The sequence below is a fragment of the Plecotus auritus genome (genome assembly GCF_963455305.1).
Source record: "Plecotus auritus genome assembly, chromosome: 8".
Taxonomy (NCBI): Eukaryota; Metazoa; Chordata; class Mammalia; order Chiroptera; family Vespertilionidae; genus Plecotus; species Plecotus auritus.
This window is the reverse complement of record NC_137782.1, coordinates 18,737,297-18,756,640: the sequence shown is the minus strand read 5'-3', so window position 1 is coordinate 18,756,640 and position 19,344 is coordinate 18,737,297. Positions and strand designations below refer to the sequence as shown.

General features: G+C 41.0%; 1 pseudogene across 1 annotated transcript; it reads left to right on the top strand.

Annotated features, from left to right (window-relative positions):
* Positions 1-2,359: 2,359 nt before the first annotated feature.
* Positions 2,360-7,435, top strand: LOC308255891 (tyrosyl-DNA phosphodiesterase 1-like; annotated as a pseudogene). The gene is made up of 2 exons: positions 2,360-2,427; positions 6,121-7,435. The product of its transcript is annotated as a tyrosyl-DNA phosphodiesterase 1-like (transcript).
* Positions 7,436-19,344: the final 11,909 nt, after the last annotated feature.

Genomic DNA, 19,344 nt, shown 5'->3' with positions numbered 1-19,344 from the left:
CTGCTCCCTCACCCAAAACCTAATCCTGTTCATGCCTCACATGACATTTAAATGCATTACTTATCTAGCCAGGCTATGCTTTTTTTCATGAAAACGTTAGCATAGAAGATGTTAGAATATCTTAGATTCCCAAGTACTTTTACATGAATACAGTAGTTACTCAATATTTCCGCCTTGACTAATAGAAATGAAATATCTGATGAATTTCTCTCAATTAAGGAAAAAAACAAATGATTTGCTTACACAATGTTATAGGTCTTTTCTGCTTATGTGACTTTTTGCATGCTATAATGATTTGGTTATTCCAAAGAGACTTTTTTATTTTAAATTAATGTTTATGCCCTAACCGGTTTGGCTCAGTGCATAGAGCATCAGCCTGTGGACTGAAAGCTCCCAGGTTCGATTCCAGTCAAGGGCATGTACCTTGGTTGCGGGCACATCCCCAGTAGGAGGTGTGCAGGAGGCAGCTGATTGATATTTCTCTCTCACCAATGTTTCTAACTCTCTATCCCTCTCCTCTCCTCTCTGTAAAAAATCAATAAAATATATTTTGAAAAATTAATGTTTATTATGTTCTCACAATACATTTGGGTTCTCACAGGTAAGCAGAAATTAGAGAAAGCCTAAAATTAGCTCTAATCCTATTTCCATCAGAAGATAAGACATGTCTTCCTTTCAAATGTCCTCACTCTACTCTAATCCCAAAGCAGTAGTGCCTTAGAAAATGGGAAGTGAAAACAGGTTCACATCCTGGTTCACAGCACATTCTTTAGATGGGGGTGGGGAGCGGGTAAGTATGTAACACATCCTTAAAGTGGCCTATCTCCATTTAGCCCCACAAGTGGCCCAGACCACTTGACTTTCCAAGTTTTGCATCTAGTTTTAACCACTTTGTTGCAAAAAGTAACCACTTCTTGCAGCTACTATTGTACCTTTCTCTAGCATCATCCTTTCATTTAGATAGTCTGAGTGAAAACCAGATAATCAAGCGTTTTTAATGAGCAAAATTAGGGTTAAAGAGGGTTGAAGACTTGAAGTGAAGATACGGACTTCTTTCCCTGAGGGAAGTGGGTATACTTAGTTCATGACATTTTTGTCACAGGTTATTTGCCTTCCTCTTTCTTTGTGATACCTCTATCCCACATCATCCCAATCCATACTGCCCCTAGTCCTCTGCTGTACCCCATATTCTTAGCACCCCTGGTGAGCTAGTCATTTAAGGGTCTAAAATGGCATCTGCCAGTAAATCTCAGAATTGGAAATTTTTCTCCCTCCTCACTAATTATATGTCGCTTCCTGAGTCCTAGCCTTTCTGCATCCCAGTCTAGTTGATATGATAAACATATTTCTGTAAATGTTGCTGATATGTTAATGTAATGCCTTGTGCGAGTCTTCAGTGAATTCACATAAGGGCAAAATTCAAAGAGAATCATTTTGGATAAGGTGTTAATTCTCTTAGCCCCTCAGTCCCCCACATTCAGCAGTCAGTCCACTGATCTGTCCTCTTATGAAAGGAATAGAAGGGGAATTAGAGCTCAGGCACAAACTAGGTGAGCCAGCAGAGAGTTACCACCTCACACAATGGCATGTGCATAACTTTGTGTATACAGAGGAAAACAAATTTATTATTTTTCTGTAATTCTTTAAACAAGCTATTTATTTATTTATTTTTACTTTATTGATTAAGGTATTACATGTGTTCTTACCCCCCCCCATTGCCCCCCCACCCTCCTACTCATGCCCTCACCCTCCTGGTGTCTGTGTCCATTGGTTAGGCTTATATGCATGCATACAAGTCCTTTGGTTGATCTCTCGGATCTGTCAATTTTACCCTGTCACTTAATCACTGCCCAGCCCCTCTCTAGGCACCCCAATTGTCTACCTGTATTCCTTAGTACAAACTGCAATTCATAAATTCCTGATTTACTATTTTTTAAAAATAAATCAAGATTTCTAATCTTTGTCCTTTTAGTGTTTTACATGTCTTATTTGCATTTGTTAACTCACAGAATTTTAAAGCTGGAAGGAACCTGTAACATTTAGTTCAACTTCCTCCTTTCATAAACTAGGAGATACAGACACATTAAATGGTTTATTTCACCTGCTAATCAGATAACCAAGTCAATGAAAACCAGTACTGAGTCCAGCACAATTACTTAATGTCTCTTACTAAAGTATGTTTGCCTTTAATGATTCCACATATAGTGCTACCTCAAACATTTGAATAACTTTCTGCTTCTTATCCTTCTAAAGTTCACAGTTTCTTGCTAATACTAATGTAGAAAAATGCCAAACTTGGGTACCAACTTGTTGGAAGGCAAACCAATCTACATATTCATGCTGGCTTTGATAGCCTGGCATGTCTCCAGCACACAGTAAACAGATGATGGAGAGGACCTTTATTCCAGATGCTGCATTTACAGGATGGTATCTAATACACTGGAGATGTTTTCCCAAGTTTCTCCCTATTAAAATAATTCATAATGATATCAAGATGAGTGCCAGCTGAGGCTATTTTTTTCTGTAGATACAGGGTAAAACTCCTAGGAGACTACTATAAGCCATCAACAAAATACCCACTAAGGATGTAAATTTTCATTCTCTCTGTAAATCTTCTGCTTTCATTGTTCATGAAGACTTTTGCCCATTCATACCCAACACTTCCTGACTCAGTTCTTGCACAGATTTCAACAAACAACATTTACTGTACCATTTACAAAACTGTTTAGGACTCAGATCCACCTAGGAATTTCTGCAAAGCTAAAAAAATAAATGTTTTATCCACTGACCAAGTATGCCAAGTTCAAAGGTTCTTTTCTATCAAAGGTTTCAAAGCACAGGATGTACTAAGAATTGGAGTGTGTGTACTAAAACCTGTTATCCAATATCCTTGAGGAAGAGATTAATTTCATGACCTTATAAATTGAAAATAATTAAGTCAATTTGATAAATTTCATGGGCTATGCCCTTGCTCCAGGACCTGATCCTCCAGGACTATAACTACTATAAAACTTTTCAACCCAAATGTAACCATTGGAATTTAACAAGCAACTGACATTTCATGTGGTAGTATACTTCCTATGGGAATGAAAACATGCATGTCTTCTATAAATATCATACATGTTTAGTCTACGTGGGAATATAAGTGTGTTATGAACATATGGTAGAGTTGTCTATCCAGTCAGCTCTTTACCATATACATGGCACTTAGTTATATGTGGGCCACTGAGATGTTGGTCAGGAAGGTGTGAACAGTGCTAGGGCATTTCATGACCAGCCTTGTGTAGAGAACAGGCCAGCTATAATTAATTGTAAGTAGCAGTTAAAATAATTGTTTTCATGATGGGCCTTGTAAGACCAGGGGCGATTCAGGTGACAAACTGTAACATGGAGCTGGGTCTGTAAGGATGTGCTGCCCCTGTTCTGTGGTGTGATGTCTACAGAGTAAATAGTGAGTCAGTTGCCACCATGTTGACTTAACTTACACATCTTGCAGTGTTGGGGGCAAAGTTCTTCCCCAGGCAGGAACAAGGTAGACAGAGGCAGCCGGGCTGAGGCTCCACCTCCAATGCATAAGCAGCAGGAGCAGAAATTGGAAAGGGAAGCTTGTGTATTTCAGTCACCTCTATGGACTCTTCAAAATGACTGGGGGACATTTGACTGAGGGAGACCAGGTATCCCTGATCTGATTCATTTTCCACAGCATTATAAGAGGACTGAATACATAACTCCCAGTTATTATACTCCTCATTCTTCCTTCCCTGAATAATGCCTAGAATCTGTTTCACTCACAACACTCCTTCTGAAATACCTCTCTAGTTGACTACTTCCTAGAAAACTTCACCCTCAAAACATCTTTTAAGTTGTGCGGTGTAGTTTTCTTTCTAAATAGGCAAATCAAGCATATTGTACAAGTTCAAATCATATCAAAAAGTAAACAGTGAAATGTAATTCTTTCCTTCCTCCCCTTTACCTCCTCAGAGGTATCTACTATTACTAATTTCTTATGTACCCTTCCAGAAATTCTATGAATATCTTAGACTTTATAATCTCCCTTGACAGCACCAAACATGTACCATAATCCTTTGAAAGGGCTTGAGTACATATATGGTGCTTAATAAATATGTATTGATTACTTGAAAAGATAGATTGTTTCAGTGTTTGTCAGAATCCTAAGGATAGGAACACCTGCAGAGGTGACAGTCCTGACTCTCTGGGAATACATACAGTCATACACATCAATGCATAGTTTCCCATGGTACTGGGTGCCAAGAGTTAACACTGCTGGGGAATTTAAGATATATTATGCTATGGAGAGTAACAGACCCTGAAAAAGGAAGCTGAGCTCTGGCATTTTACACCTTGCAAAGACAAATGCTTTGCAATGTGTATTAAAAGCACTCTTAGTGATCAAAAGATTTGGCAAGTCACCCAGAATTCTTAACTTCCCCACCATGGCAGAAATCTCATTATGTATAACCTTTTAAGTGGGACCAGAGAAACATTTGCAACTTGATTCTCATTGAGCACAACTTCTACCTGGAAGTACAATCCAAATGGAGACCAAATGTATATTATTTTTGCAATGGACATATAGTGCCAAGAGCAATGTTCCACTCCATTTTATTCAAGAGCCAAGTAGCTTATTCTCTCTCTCTCTCTCTCTCTCTCTCTCTCTCTCTCTCTCCTTTTCTCTGCCACGCACACCCACACCAGAGACTTTTATATACTAGCTGGACAATAATTCTTATATGTATGGTCCTGGTGCAAAGGTCCACCATGCAGTCTGACCTCAGTGGAAGTGGGAAATTTCAATTCTTGGGGGTCTTATGGGGCAGGTGTACAGAAATATTCAAGACCAACCCCAAGAGACTTAGTGGTGGTAGTTTTTATGATTGTTTGTGAATTTATCTTATAACCATCCTAGATTATCTCATATGTTCATGTTATTTTATGGATAGGCTTAGACTTCTGTTCCAAAATCTGGGCTGCCTCTGCATTCTTTCACTGTAATGGTCTTGCGAACCACCAGCAGCTCCTTTGTCCAGTGTTAGCTGCTGTACATTTACCATTGAAGTAGCTATCACAAAAGTCCCATGGAATGCCATTTTACACATGAAGAAATCAATAATCAAAAATGATAAGGCCAAAGGGGAAGGCGCAGAACCACAGCCACAAAGAGGGCACTGGGGCGCAAAGAGTTTGAACTGCGGGCAGGCACCGGGGACCACAGTGGGGTGTGATCCGGAGTGGCTGTGGGCTTAAGACCCTCAGTGGCTGCACATAGGCTGCTCAGATCCAGAAAAGTCCTTAGTGCCCTATGGGGCTAGAAGGAGAGCATCTTGTAAAGACACTAGAAGTATATTGTCTCATGAAGGTGATTATGGGAGATGAGCCACATCCAGTAGTGATGAGGGTGAGGAGGAAAAGTCCAAACTGGACCACCCATCTATCTCTCTTCTCCCCTATGTTGGTCAGGGAGCAGCATATGAGCCAAAGCACTCCTGTTCCGAGGCTCGGGAAGCACCCACAGGAGGAAGATGTCCCCAGTGAAATTCAGCAACACAGAGGCGGTTTCAAAAGTTTCATCCCCTCAGAGGCAGAAGAATAGTTTCCACGAAGAGCTGTGTTGGTGTCTCTCCAGTGGTGACGATGAGTTACCACCAGAGACATAGCAGAAGGCGGCTGAGAAAGTGGCAATCAAAGAGGAGAGAGGCTCTCCTTTCCTAAAGGTGGCACTGCCCAGAGCTGGAAATCATGGCCTCCTGCCGGCCACGCCTCCTGCAGGACAAAGACCAGTACTGAACATTAGGGGAAGTCCAGGACACTTGGGACCTGCTGAATAAAGGGAACCCCTTAACCCCTTCCAATTCTACCTCACTAGAGTCTCAGGAATTAAGCCAAAGTATAATTCTGGATCCCCCCACATCAAAATATATATTTTTAAAAATAGGTTTTTATTGTTTTCTGAGAGAGGAAAGGAGAGTGAGAGAGAGATAGAAATGTCAATGATGACAATCATTGATGAGCTGCCTCCTGCACAAGCCCTACTGGGGATCGAGCCCACAACCTTGGCATGTGCCCTGACTGAGAATCAAACCATGAACTCCTGGTTCATAGGTCGAGGCTTAACCACAGAGCCACTTCTGCTGGGCTCAGAGATATTTTATCTTCTCTGTTTGTGACACTTGTATCTTCAGCACAATATAACTATTGTTTTGATATGGACTGGCTCATAAAGCAGTATCCACCAGAGTTCAGGAAGAAACCAGTCCTGCTCCTGCATGGTGATAAATAAGAAGATGAGGCTCACTTACCTGCCGAGGCAGAGCCTTATGAAAACATTATTTTCTGCCAGGAGAAGCTGGAACTGCATTTGGAACACACTACATGAAAATGATGCTGCTGCTGTAGGAAAAAGGCCTGCTGGTTGTCATACACACCTCCAACCTCATCCATGCTGACTGGCACCAGAAAAGGCAAGAAATATGGCTGAGCCCCTTGTACCCATGAATTACCCTTTGAACCCACAGATCCAGAGAATCGACAATAATTTTTAAAGCGGATCTCGTCAGCTACTTGATGGCTTATAACACTCCTCCTCTCCAGGAGTGGCTAGACATTATCCACGACCTTGATCTTGGAAACAAAAGTTTACCTCATTGGATCAATCCCAGGACGCTTTCAAGAAATTCAAAAAAGATCATTGGGGACACTTTAGGCTCAGGAAGCTCCAGAAAGAACATACCTCATCCATACCTAAAGCAGAGTCTTGGCCCATAGTAGGTCAGTTTTGAAGCACTGGCTCCATTGGGGGTGGGGGGGTGTGACAAAGCAAAATGGTTGTGCCCTGAGTTTAGAGAGACCTTGGTAACCCAGGGCAAGGAAAGCAGGACCCCAGGGAAAAGTGTCGCTCCTCTCCACATGATCTTTCCATCTGAGGAATATGTGCAGAGCAGCTTAGAAGGGAATCCAGCTGGGGGCTTTCTTCCCTATAGCATCCAGAGAGTGGAAACCCAGAACTGGCTTCATTCCTATTTTCACAAATGGGCAGCTAAGACGCCTGGCCGCAGCAATGCCATGTCACGTATTAAGACTTATAAGAGACCCTGTCCAGACTTCAGTCAGATTGTTTGGTTCCGTGTCACAAGTGCACATCTGTCCAAGGCCGCCCAGGGAGTGTTAGAGAAAACCCACACCCTGATGATGATCTGCTCCTAGGAGCTCAGGGTCCTTTTCCTCCCTCAGAATTTGGCCTGGACAGTTTCAGAGTGAAACAGAAAGTCTTCTCCGGCAGCCAGGAGCCAGCAGCATCCTTTCCTGTGCCGTGCGACCTGCCTCCAGAACTGTATGGAAGTAAAGATCAGCATGGATTTGGAACATTCCTTATATCAAAGCCCCAGATCCACAGGGGGATATGTGGGTCCCGCCCTGAGCGTGGGGAAGCTCTGTGAAACTCGAGTGTAAGACATTGATGCCCAAACACTGGTCTAGCCCTTCTAGAGCATATGATTCAGAAGTTCACTCACTTCCCTCAAAGTTTTCTCTGCACCCCTAGGAAACTCTTTGCCAAGGTCACTCTTTGAACATGGATGATGGTTATGGTTTTAGAGGTCATTATTAACATTTCTCACTGAAAAAAAAAGTTATATTTTCTTAATGTCCTTTTCTATGCTGCATTTTGGAATGAGAGGTATTAAACTTCACAATGTGAAAATAATATTTTAAAAAATGATAAGGCCACTTGATATGTAGTATACATGTCAGAATTTGTACTTAATTCTTCTAACTCCAAGCAGGAAAAGAAACTAATTAAATGGAACCCCTCTTGTGTGTGAACTACTTTATGTGTGAATATATCTCTTCCTGTGTAGACACACGTGAACACATATGATTTCATTTAATGTACGTAAGCTAGTCTTCTTCACACTTTACACTTTTATACTGACTCAGTATAGAGATAATTAGAGAGATGTTTTTACTTGATTGTTGTTTTTCCTTAGATAACATTTTGAATTTTAGGTAACAGAGGATTAAAGATTTCTTGGATTAGCTGATTTTATAATTACTTAATAACTTCAACAAATTCTTATTTAGTATGTTCCGTTTGCTGGGCATTCAATGGTGAACTAAAGGAAAAAAAAAAGCATCTTTCCTCCTAAATCATATGCTCTAGAAGGGCTAGACCAGAAGTTGGAAAACCTTTTCTGTAAAGGGCCAAATAACAAATGTTTCTGGCTTCATGGGCCATATGGTCTCTGTCACAACTCTTCAACTCTGCCCTTGCAGCATAAAAGCAGGCTCAGATATAAGGGGGAAATGAGAGTGGCTGGATTCCAACAGAAAAGGTAGTTATGAAAACTGAATTTTAATTTCATATAAGGTTTATGTGTCACAAAACATTATTTTTCTTTCGATTTTTAAAAAACCTTTGAAAATATAAAAAGCAAGGGCACTTTCTCAACCTGATAAAATCCATTTATGAAAAGCCCTTAGCTAACATCATTCTTAAAGTAAAAGAAGGAAAGGTTTCCCACTAAGATCAGGAGCAAGACATTGATGCCCATTTTACCTCTGCTATTCAACATTGTACTGAAAGTTCTAGCCAGAGCAATTGGCCAGCCAAATTAGATAGAAAGAAATAACACTATCTCTATGATCAGATACCATGATTGCATATATAGAAAACCCCCAAGAAGACATCCACAAAAAGCTACTACAGCTAATAAACAAATTCAACAAATGTTTAGGGTACAAGATTACCACACGAAAACCAATTATATTTCTATACACCTATCGTGAACAATGCAAAAAGGAATTTAAGAAAGTAGCTGAAACTGGTTTGGCTCAGTGGATAGAGCGTCAGCCTGTGGACTGAAGGGTCCCAGGTTCTATTCCGGTCAAGGGCATGTACCTTGGTTGCAGGCACATCCCCAGTGGGGGGTGTGCAGGAGGCAGCTGATCGATGTTTCTCTGTTTCTAACTCTCTATCCCTCTCCCTTCCTCTCTGTAAAAAATCAATAAAATATATTTAAAAAAAGGAATTTAAGAAAGTAATTGATTTATAATAGCCTTTAAAATAATAAAATACCTAAGAATAAATATAAATATAAAGTCGGGTACAATGAAAGCTATGAAACTACAATAAAAAGTGCTAATAGCAATTTTAAAAAGATATAAATCAATGGAAATATATACTGTATTCATGGATTGGAATATTTAATATTAAGAACTCAACATGATCTACAGATTCGAAGTGATTCCTATCAAAATTATAATGGCCATTTTTTTTCAAAATCAGAAAATTCAATTCACAAATTCATAAAAAAAAAATTCAGTGGCTCTGAATAGCTAAAACAAAATTGAAAAAGAAGAAGAAAATCACACTCCCTGATTTAAAAACTCACCAAGAAACTAAAGAAATCAAAACAGTATCATACTGGTGTTAGGATAGATATATAAACCAGGCCAATGGAATAGAATTGAGAGTCCAGAAATAAATGCATACAGCTGTGGCCAACTGACTCAACAACTCAACAATAAAATGATAAGCAATCCAAATAGAAATGGGCAAAAACCTTGAAGGGCCATGTACTTCTTTATGCAAAAAAGATATACAAAGGGCCAGTAAGCACATGAAAAAAAAAAATAGTGAACATCCTAAGTCATTTTGGTAATGTAAAACAAAATTACTATGAGGTACCACTTTCTACCCACTAAGATGCCTATAATAACAATAACAAAACCATTGGAAATTATGTAGAGAAATCAAAATTGTTGTACATTGCTGATGAGGATGTAAAATAGTTCAGCTGCTGTGGAAAACAGTTTGGGTACAAAATGTTAAGGGTACAGAATTACCATATAACCCCATAATTCTACTCCTATGTGTATACATAAAATAATTAAAAATATATATTCAAACAAGTTCATATATGTGCATATTCATAGTAGGAACTATTCAAGACAACCAAAAGGTGAAAACAGCTCAAATATCCATGAATGCATAAATAGGTAAACAAATAGTGGTGTGTGTGTCTCTCTGTGTATGTCTGTGTATTTATATTGCATTATATGTATTCTAGAGGCCCAGTACATAAAATTCGTCCACAGAGGGGGTTGTCCCTCAGCCCAGCCTGCACCTTCTTGCAATCTGGGACCCCTTGGGGGATTTCTGACTGCCAGTTTAGACCCGATCCCACAGGCAGTTGGACATTTCTCTCACAATCCAGGACCACTGGCTCCTAACTGCTGGCCTGCATGCCTGCCTGATTGCCCCTAACCACTCGCCTGCCTGCCTGATTGCCCCAACTGCCTCTGCCTGCCTTCCTGATTGCACCTAAGCACTCTACCTGCCTTCCTGATGCTCCAAACTTCTTGTCTGCCTGCCTGATCGACCCTAACTGCCTCTACCTGGCTCCCATACCTGGGACCCAGGCTTCCCTCCTCCAGCTGGCCACAGGCAACTGGGACCCAGGCTTCCCTCCCTCTGGCCGGCCACAGGCACCTGGGACCCAGGACCTGGGCTGGCTTTACCTGGGCAGGCACCTGGGACCACAGGCAGCTTCCCTGCCTCCAGCCCAGGCTGCAGGCACCCAGGACAACAACAGCGGGCAGTTTCCCTGCCTCTGGGTCAGTTTCCCCACCTCCAGGTCAGCTTCCCCCAGGCCTTGCCCGGCTTTATCCGGAAGGACATCGGACATCCGGAAGATGTCCAGTCAAACTGGTCTAATTAGCATATTACCCCTTTATTAGTATAGATATTCCATTATATATATTTCTCATTATCTATACATGAATTATCTTTCATTATGTAATGGAAGATATATATTTAATGGCATATATATATTATATTTAAAATAAAAAAGAAATGAAGTAGTGATATGCTACAATGTGGATGAGCCTCCAATGCAACATGGTCAGATATTGTATGAAATAGTTATAGATTACTATATGGAGACAAAATTGGAATTGGTGATTACTAGGGGCTAGGGCAGCCGTGGGCAAACTACGGCCCGTGGGCCGGATCCGGCCCATTCGGCTGTTCTATCCGGCCTGCGGAGCTGAAAGAGCGGAGGGTTCTCTTGCTCGCCCCTCCGCTCCTTTACTTTGAATTTATATTAGTTCACACAAACACTCCATCCATGCTTTTGTTCTGGCCCTTCAGTCCAGTTTAAGAACCCATTGTGGCCCTCAAGTCAAAAAGTTTGCCCACCCCTGCTCTAGAGTCTAGCTTGTCTTCATCTTTGATGTGCATAGCAATTTCCTGGGGATCTTTTTAAAGTGGGAATTGAGAGGACAGGACCTGAGGACAAATAAAGTATCAGTTAATAGTTGTTTTTTTTTGTTTTTTTTTTAACTCTCTTTAGTGTTTCCAATATACAGCCAAGGTTAAGAACCACTGGTCTAGATTGAGAAACAAACATTAAGCAAATAATGGCACAATTAATCAGTTAATCACAATTGTGAATGTTTTCATTTATTTCTTTAGATTGTTGTAATCAACATTTGAATTAGAGTTACTTAGTGCCTACTTAAAATATGTGCTAGCCTAGGAGAAATGTGTATAATAAAATCTTATACTTGCTCTCAAGGGTTTAGTGTCTCCTGGGTGAGATTAGAAAGTGGACACAGTATAATAAATGCTAAGGCTTTGATGGGAAGAAGAGTTATCAATATCTTTTGTCCTTTATTTGGTTGGCCAGCTTTTATTATATGGTAATCACAATATAGATCTGTAAGTAAATCACAGGCTTTCAAAATTGGAAAGCATTTTATAGATTATGGGATTTAAAACTTTATTCTTTGGTACCCTTAGATAGGAATAGAGGGACTTGTTGATTCATCAGTGGCTGTTGGAGAAGAAAGGAGGTAGAGGGGAAAAATAAAAGAGAAAAGGAAAGGCAGCAAGATGGTAATACTTGGGTTCTTTACGCTCTTCTGCCGAGATGAAATCTCCTCTGCCCTAGGTTATGTAGGGCATCCTTACTGAAATCTGCTTAAATTTGGGTTCATTTTCAAAGAAAAAGCATATATATATATATATATATATATATATATATATATATATACACACACACACACACACACACACTAATAATAGAGGAATATGCAAATTGGCCAGGACACCATCACATAATGACCAATCAGGACAGGGGCAGGGCCTCAGTGGAGAGCTCTCAGCATGCCTGTGCCAGGGGTCTGAAGGGTGCGGAGAGAAGGGAGACCAGATAAGCAGTTAGGGGGATCAGGCCAGGAAGGGAGCGAAGATAGGCAGTTAGAGCAATCAAGCCAGGAGGGGAGAACAGTTAGGAAGATCAGGCTGGCAGTGGAGAGCAGTTACGCAGTTAGGGGGATCAGGCCAGGAGGGGAGAGCATGAATTTCACGCACCAGGCCTCTAGTATATATATATATATATATATATATATATATATATATATATGTGTGTGTGTGTGTGTGTGTGTGTGTGTGTGTGTGTGTGTGTATAATGGAAATGTAAAGATACAGTTGTATATATATTTATGTACATAGACATGCATATGAATACATCCTATCTAATAAAAAAAGAGTAATATGCAAATTAATCGTACTTCTGCTACACCCACAAGCCATGCCCACCAGCCAATCAGGAGCGAGTATGCAAATTAACCCAACCAAGATGGCTGTGGCCACAGAGTGAGAAGGAGGCTTGGGTTTCCCTAGCAATAGAGGAAGCCAGGCTTCCTGCACACCCTGGCTGGCCGAGGACTTCACTCAAGGCTACAAAGTTTCAATTATATGAGATAAATAAATCCCAACAAAAATGGCAGCAGCCACGGAGCTGAAGAGAGCAGGAGGCTTGAGTTTCCCCCGCAATGGAGGAAGCCAAGCTTTCCACCCACCCTGGCCGGCCTTGGCGTTCGCTCAAGGCTACAAAGTTTCAATTACAGAAGATGAATAAATCCCAGATACCAGGGCCTCCACTTGGGTCACTGGGGGGTGTGGCCGGTCTGCAAACCACTACAGGCCCCTCGCCCAGGCCACCCCATGCCTTAAGGGAACCCCACCCTGATCTGGGACAGCCTTCAGGACAAACCAGCTGGCCCCCACCCATGCACCAGGCCTCTATCCTAGCTAATAAAAGAGTAATATGCAAATTGACCATCACTCCAACACATAAGATGGCTGCCCCCATGTGGACACAAGATGGCTGCCACAAGATGGCCAGCAGGGGAGGGCAGTTGGGAGGTACCAGGTCTGCAAGGGAGTGCAGTTGTGGGTGATCAAGCCAGCAGGGGAGGGCAGTTGGGAGGGACCAGGCCTGTAAGTGAGGGCAGTTGGGGGCGATCAAGCCGGTAGGGGAGGGCAGTTAGGGGTGACCAGGCTGGCAGAGGAGGGAAGTTGGGGGCAACTGGGCCTGCAGGGAAGGGCAGTTGGGGGGGACCCAGGCCTGCAGGAGAGGGCAGTTAAGGGTGACCAGGCCTGCAGGGGAGGGCAGTTAGGGGCAATTAGGTTGGCAGGGGAGCAGTTAGGCATCAATCAGGCTGGCAGGGGAGTGGTTAGGGGGTGATCAGGCTGGCAGGCAGAAGCGGTTAGGGGCAATCAGGAAGGCAGGCAGGCTAGCAGTTGGGAGCCAGCAGTCCTAGATTGTGAGAGGGATGTCTGACTGCCCGTTTAGGCCTTATCCTACTTGGATTGGGCCTAAAGGGGCAGTCAGACTTCCCTTGAGGGGTCCCAGATTGGAGAAGGTGCAGGCTGGGCTGAGGGACACATACCTCTGTGCACGAATTTTGCTCACTGGGCCTCTAATGTATGTATATGTATATTCATTTTAAATATATATGCATATATTATTACAATTATTTCAATTTACAGGTGGATATAAACATTTGGTATGGAGCAACAGGTTTCCCAATGTCAGATATCATGTCCACTTGCAGCTCATTTTAGGCATATTGAAACTGATATTCCAGGCCAAGATATTTGGTCTGTGTTGGTCTTAGGTAACATTCATTGCATATTCCTCAGGCAATTCCCATGTACAGTATTGGATGGAGACTCCTGGTGGACATGGTTGTGGAAGGTATTGCAGAGCCCAAAAACACTGAGCTAAGCTTCAAAGTCCAGAAGATTGCAGAGAGAGCAGGAAAGAAAGGAGAGGGTGCCTGGACAAAGCCTTTTGAAAAAAGGAACAGATCTGAAAACACAAAATTCATTTGAAAGATGAAGCCAGTGAATCTGAACAAGGAAGAGCCATAGCACAGGGAAGAAACACTGGTTTTGAAAGGTAAATGTATTTTTCATAGTACATTTTGAGATTACAGCCATAATATCACTGTCTTCAAAAGCTTATGCTATGAAATGCTTGTGGAGCAACCATTCTGCCATTGAAACCTCTGATTTCCATTTTCTTCCAATGTTTTTGACAGACCCAGGCTTCTATAGATGACTTTCCTTCAGTTCCATGGGAATTTAGGGACTTGGAATAAACACAGGACTTAAGTTTCCTGTCTTTCACTTTTCATAGGCATAACATTCATTTTGAGATCTAAAAATAGAAAATAATAATGGGAACTAAATTAAACTTCCAGAAAACTGGCTTGAAAGGAGCATACAACTCATAAGTATGTCAAGATACAAACATTGTCTTGCCTTCAAATGAAGTAAAGATTAGATTATTTCTTCACTTATTTATAAAATTAGAGTAGATCTAATTTTTCATTGTCATGAGTTTCAGTCATGTAAAGGAATTTTTATTAAATGAAATGAAGATATATATGATTTGACATTAAAAATTCATTCATGTTATTCAGTGTACTATATAGTCTCTTCCTAACCCAGAGCCCCTGGACCTTTCAAAACCTTTCCATCATAGTGGACAAGGGGAGGATTCTATCCATTAGCTACTCCCAATATTTCCGAGATTCTAACAGAAAGCATATATTTGCTCATGATGAAGTTCCACAGAACACATTTTTGTTACTTTTGTTTTAGGCTGGAATTTTTCATTTTTGTTGTTCAAGTAATGCATTTGGATATTCTTTGTGTTTTTCAGCTAGATAGAAGTTTTGAGTAGTTGCTGATGATATCTAAGATATGCAAGGCTATAAAATATGGAGGGGTGTCTTTGGTGATCAAAAAAATTGGATAATGGTTATAACTATGTATATTTCTTTATAAAATTTTATGTATATCATCTACTAGTATATATATAAAAGGCTAATATGCAAAGTGTCCACTCAGGAGTTCGAGTGGGAGACCAGGAGTTCGATTGCTTGCTATGATGTGCACTGACCACCAGGGGGTTGCGTGAAATGAAGGAAGGCCCCAGCCAGCAGCCTGAAGGCCCCAATGGGCCCTGATTGCCGGCCAGACCTAGGGACCCTACCCAGGCATGAATTTCGTGCACCTGGCCTTAAGTTGAATTATAAAAATTAAATATTGACTCTGCTTTTAAATTTGATCCTCTTTGGAAATTGGGAGATGGCTTTATGACCACTCAATGAGTCTTTTAAGTTGGAAACTCTATATACTAAGGATTCTAAAAATGGAATTATAGGGAATGCACCATGAAAGATACCCATCAGTATGATTGGAAACATAGGAAATACCTACCACCAAACTCCCTTCTGCGGTACTCATTCCTTCATCCATCTACTCATTGATTGTGAATTCCTTTCACCCCCTCCTAGATCACAGGTGCTCTGTTGTGTCCCTATGGGTGCCAGACACATGGGCTCTCATTGAGTTCACAGCCTGCTGGAAGCTTGATATTGTTCATTTAATTCACATATCACATTCTTCAAAGTTGACATGAATTACTGCAGCTTAAGGATGATAAAATTAAGTAGAGCAAACTAGGATTTGAATCCTAAAGAAAATGGGAGACTAGGAAACCAATTGGAGTAGTACTCATTTATTTAATTAAAAACATGGAACTCATCAGAAAGAGTGAACCAGGAAATTCCAGATTCTAGAACTCACACATCATATCTTACCTGACTGGCAGTATCTCTTGTACTGTTTAGATTTGACTTTTGGTTGTTGCTCCAAAACTATCCCTTAAAAGGAATAGAATTTTCCTAGAACCTGGGATGGAACTAGACCTAAACTTATTGACTAAACAAAAACCATGATATTGTAAAGTTTGATATGGTAGACAGAACACCAGGGGAATTGCGAAAGAAGAAAGAGGTCTGCAGTGTTAGCTTTGTGCTGTGGTTTTGTAACTTTACCCTGCCTAAGTGAAAATTTAGTTTAACTAAATATTCTCTAGAATTGAATGCACTTTATTCAGTGGAGGTCAAAAATGTAGGAATGATTGACTCACTATCACTAGCCCACATCTGGTCACATGGTGGACATTCAATAAATGTTATTATTACATAGTTGTGAATGCATTGAGAAGAATTACATCACAATAATTATGTAAGCTGTGCAAACAAAATATTCCTCTTCTAGCCCCCAAATCTATTTGAAATGTTGTCAATTCCTTAAACAGTAATATAATACTCTGTCTACTAGATTTTGCTGTCAGGAAAATGGCCTTGAATATTTTAGAAATATTTGAAAGAACAAAGAAAAAAATTCCATTTTGAAGCATAGTTACATTTGAATGTTAAACTATCCCGAAGTCTCATTCCTTGGGCATTGTAATTGAGTTTTAGTTCATGTAGACAGCTTATGTTTAACTATGCCCCAATCAAGAAGGAGTATTTTGCTATTGTGGCAGAAGAAAATGTAGTTGCTAAGAGACATGACTCTATGTACTAACTGTGTAAGCAAATCCTTCAATAGAGAGTTCAATGTGTCTCATATTTGCCAAGGCAGATGAGGCATATGAATAAGTTATCAATTTTCTATTTCATTATTTAATAAACCTGGGGACATTTTTAAAAATATTTTTTTTATTGATTTCAAAGAGGAATGGGGAGGGAGAGTGAGATAGAAACATCAATGATGAGGGAGAATCTTTGACCGTCTGCCCTACACTGGGGATCAAGTCCACAACCCGGGCATGTGCCCTGACCAGGAATCAAACCCTGACCTCCTGGTTCATAGGTCTATGCTCAACCACTGAGCCATGCCGTCCCAGACAGGGAACTTATTTTTTTATTCACAGTTGTGAGAATCCCCAAGAGTTTTTATGAATGTTTTCTCTGGTTGGGAATGTATTTCCAGACACCACCTCTACATGCCTCCCTCAATTTAGCAGCAGTGCATTCTGCTTCAGGCCTGCAGAATAAAGAACATTTTCACCTGGCCAGTGTGGCCCAGTGGTTGAGTATCAACCTATGAACCAGGAGGTCACAGTCCAATTCCCAGGCAGGACACATGCCTGGGCTGTGGGCTCGATCCCCAGTGTGGGGCCTGCAGGAGGCAACCAGTCAATGATTCTCTCTCATCATTGATGTTTCTATCTCTCTTTTCCTCTCTGAAATCAATTAAAAAATATATATTTTAAAAAGAACATTTTCTACTGGGATGGCATTTGGAGTCACCAGAGCACACAGATACATGGGCCAGGCCCTGGGCTAGTCATAGCTGCTAAAGGTCAGTAAACAAATCTGAGGATAGAACATGATGGCCTATCTAGTTCCCATAGATCTTGCAGTTAGTGTTACCTGATCCTCACTACCTTTCACTTGGGCAATGTGGAGGGCACTTTTGCACTGGTCCTTGGGGGGAGTTTCGTCAGTACAATTTCGCTCTATTTCTCTCTCCCATTGGTCTGCTCACCACCTCCAACATCCCACAGATTGGAATAAATGTGTGAAGCAGTAGAGCTTCCCTAACACCTAAAGACAAAGAAATGTGCATAAATAAACAAATAAAACATTTTGCCACCATCAAAGATGTGAAAAGGGAAAAGGAAGCAATAGGCATTTCCTGCAGTGGCTGAGAGCAAAGCCAGGTGAAGGTCATTCCTCAGATCTCAACTTTTGCTTTAAAAGCTGTGTTTAATTGTTAGTCTCGATGTACTGTGGGCAGAACAATTAGTTGTATCTATATTAGATCTAAGCTGTAATTATTTGTTACATTAATCATGACTAGAGTGAGAATTTAATTAGTCATGAGCATTAAGTGAATTTTTCTGAAGCAGAGGGAAAATGTTTTCTGTTGTTTGGTGCATCTGATTAAAGAGAGGGCACCACGGCTGGCTGCTGAGGTGGAAGGGACTTTCAAGCTTTGAAGTCTGGAGCCAGGTGATCTCACATCACTGCATTGGTATTTCCCATCCTAATGGCAAATCTGTGTGCAGGTAAGGGAGGACCCTGGACATTGAATGTCACCAAGTTACTCAGAAGGGTCATTGATGTCAATGTTACCTAATTCTTGTGTGTGTCTTTTTTTCCTTATTTATTATATATCTCTATTTTCATGACGGCCAAGATTTCACTAGAGAAATCCCAGGAAATGGGGATGGAAATGCCCAAAAAGAAGTTACCATAGAGTGAGACTGGGATTTATCTCTGAGTGTTTTCAAAGGAGTAACCGAATGCTTGGCACTCACCTAATCACACATGGCCGCCCAGAGCCTCAAAGCTGGGCCATCCATACTCTTTTCAAATCAGAACTATAAAGACTTTCAGAGGAAATTTGGGAGGAGGAAACAAAGTATAAATGTGGTGGCTGCGATAGAGTGGGTAACAACGTTTGATAATGTGACACATTTAATGAGTCACATACATAGGGCTGTTATCGCCCCAAACAGCTCTACCCTGCTGATTCAAGTGAAAACTTTTAGACATACTCAGCATTCTTTCGCTCATTACACTGACCTGTCAGAAATGACAACTTGGCCCAGTCTGGATTTCCATGCTGACAAGGTACCATTCAGGCTTCGCGGCAATAATGTCAGCTTTTAAAGGTGCAATGTACTTAAGGAAGCTCGTTTCTAGATCTGGCCAAAAAGAGCCATTTTCCTTGTCAGTGGTGAGGAATGCCTTAGTTTTCTTTAAATTGGGAGTCGTTTTCATGGAGATTGTTCATAGGAAAACCTGCAGAAAGGAGAGAAGGTGTTTTTTGAAAGGTTTAAAATAATTTAGCCGCTTGAGCAATGGTGTGATTACCCAATGTGTTGAAGACAGCCAGGGATGCTCTGCTCAGTCCAAAGCATACTTTAAAACTACCAATAATGCACCAACTAAAACTTCAATATGATCATGAACTGTATGCTCCACCCCTTATATGCAGAGAGTAGTCTGTTGGAAAGTTTTTTTCTGTGCTGAATCTGGAGTGAGGCCAAAGGATAATATAACAATATAACAAGATGCTATATTCCTGGGTCCAGAGGTAAATTTCTCCTTATCTTTGCCCAGGAAGGAGGGACAGAAAGAATGTTAAGGCTAGCATTGGGCTTT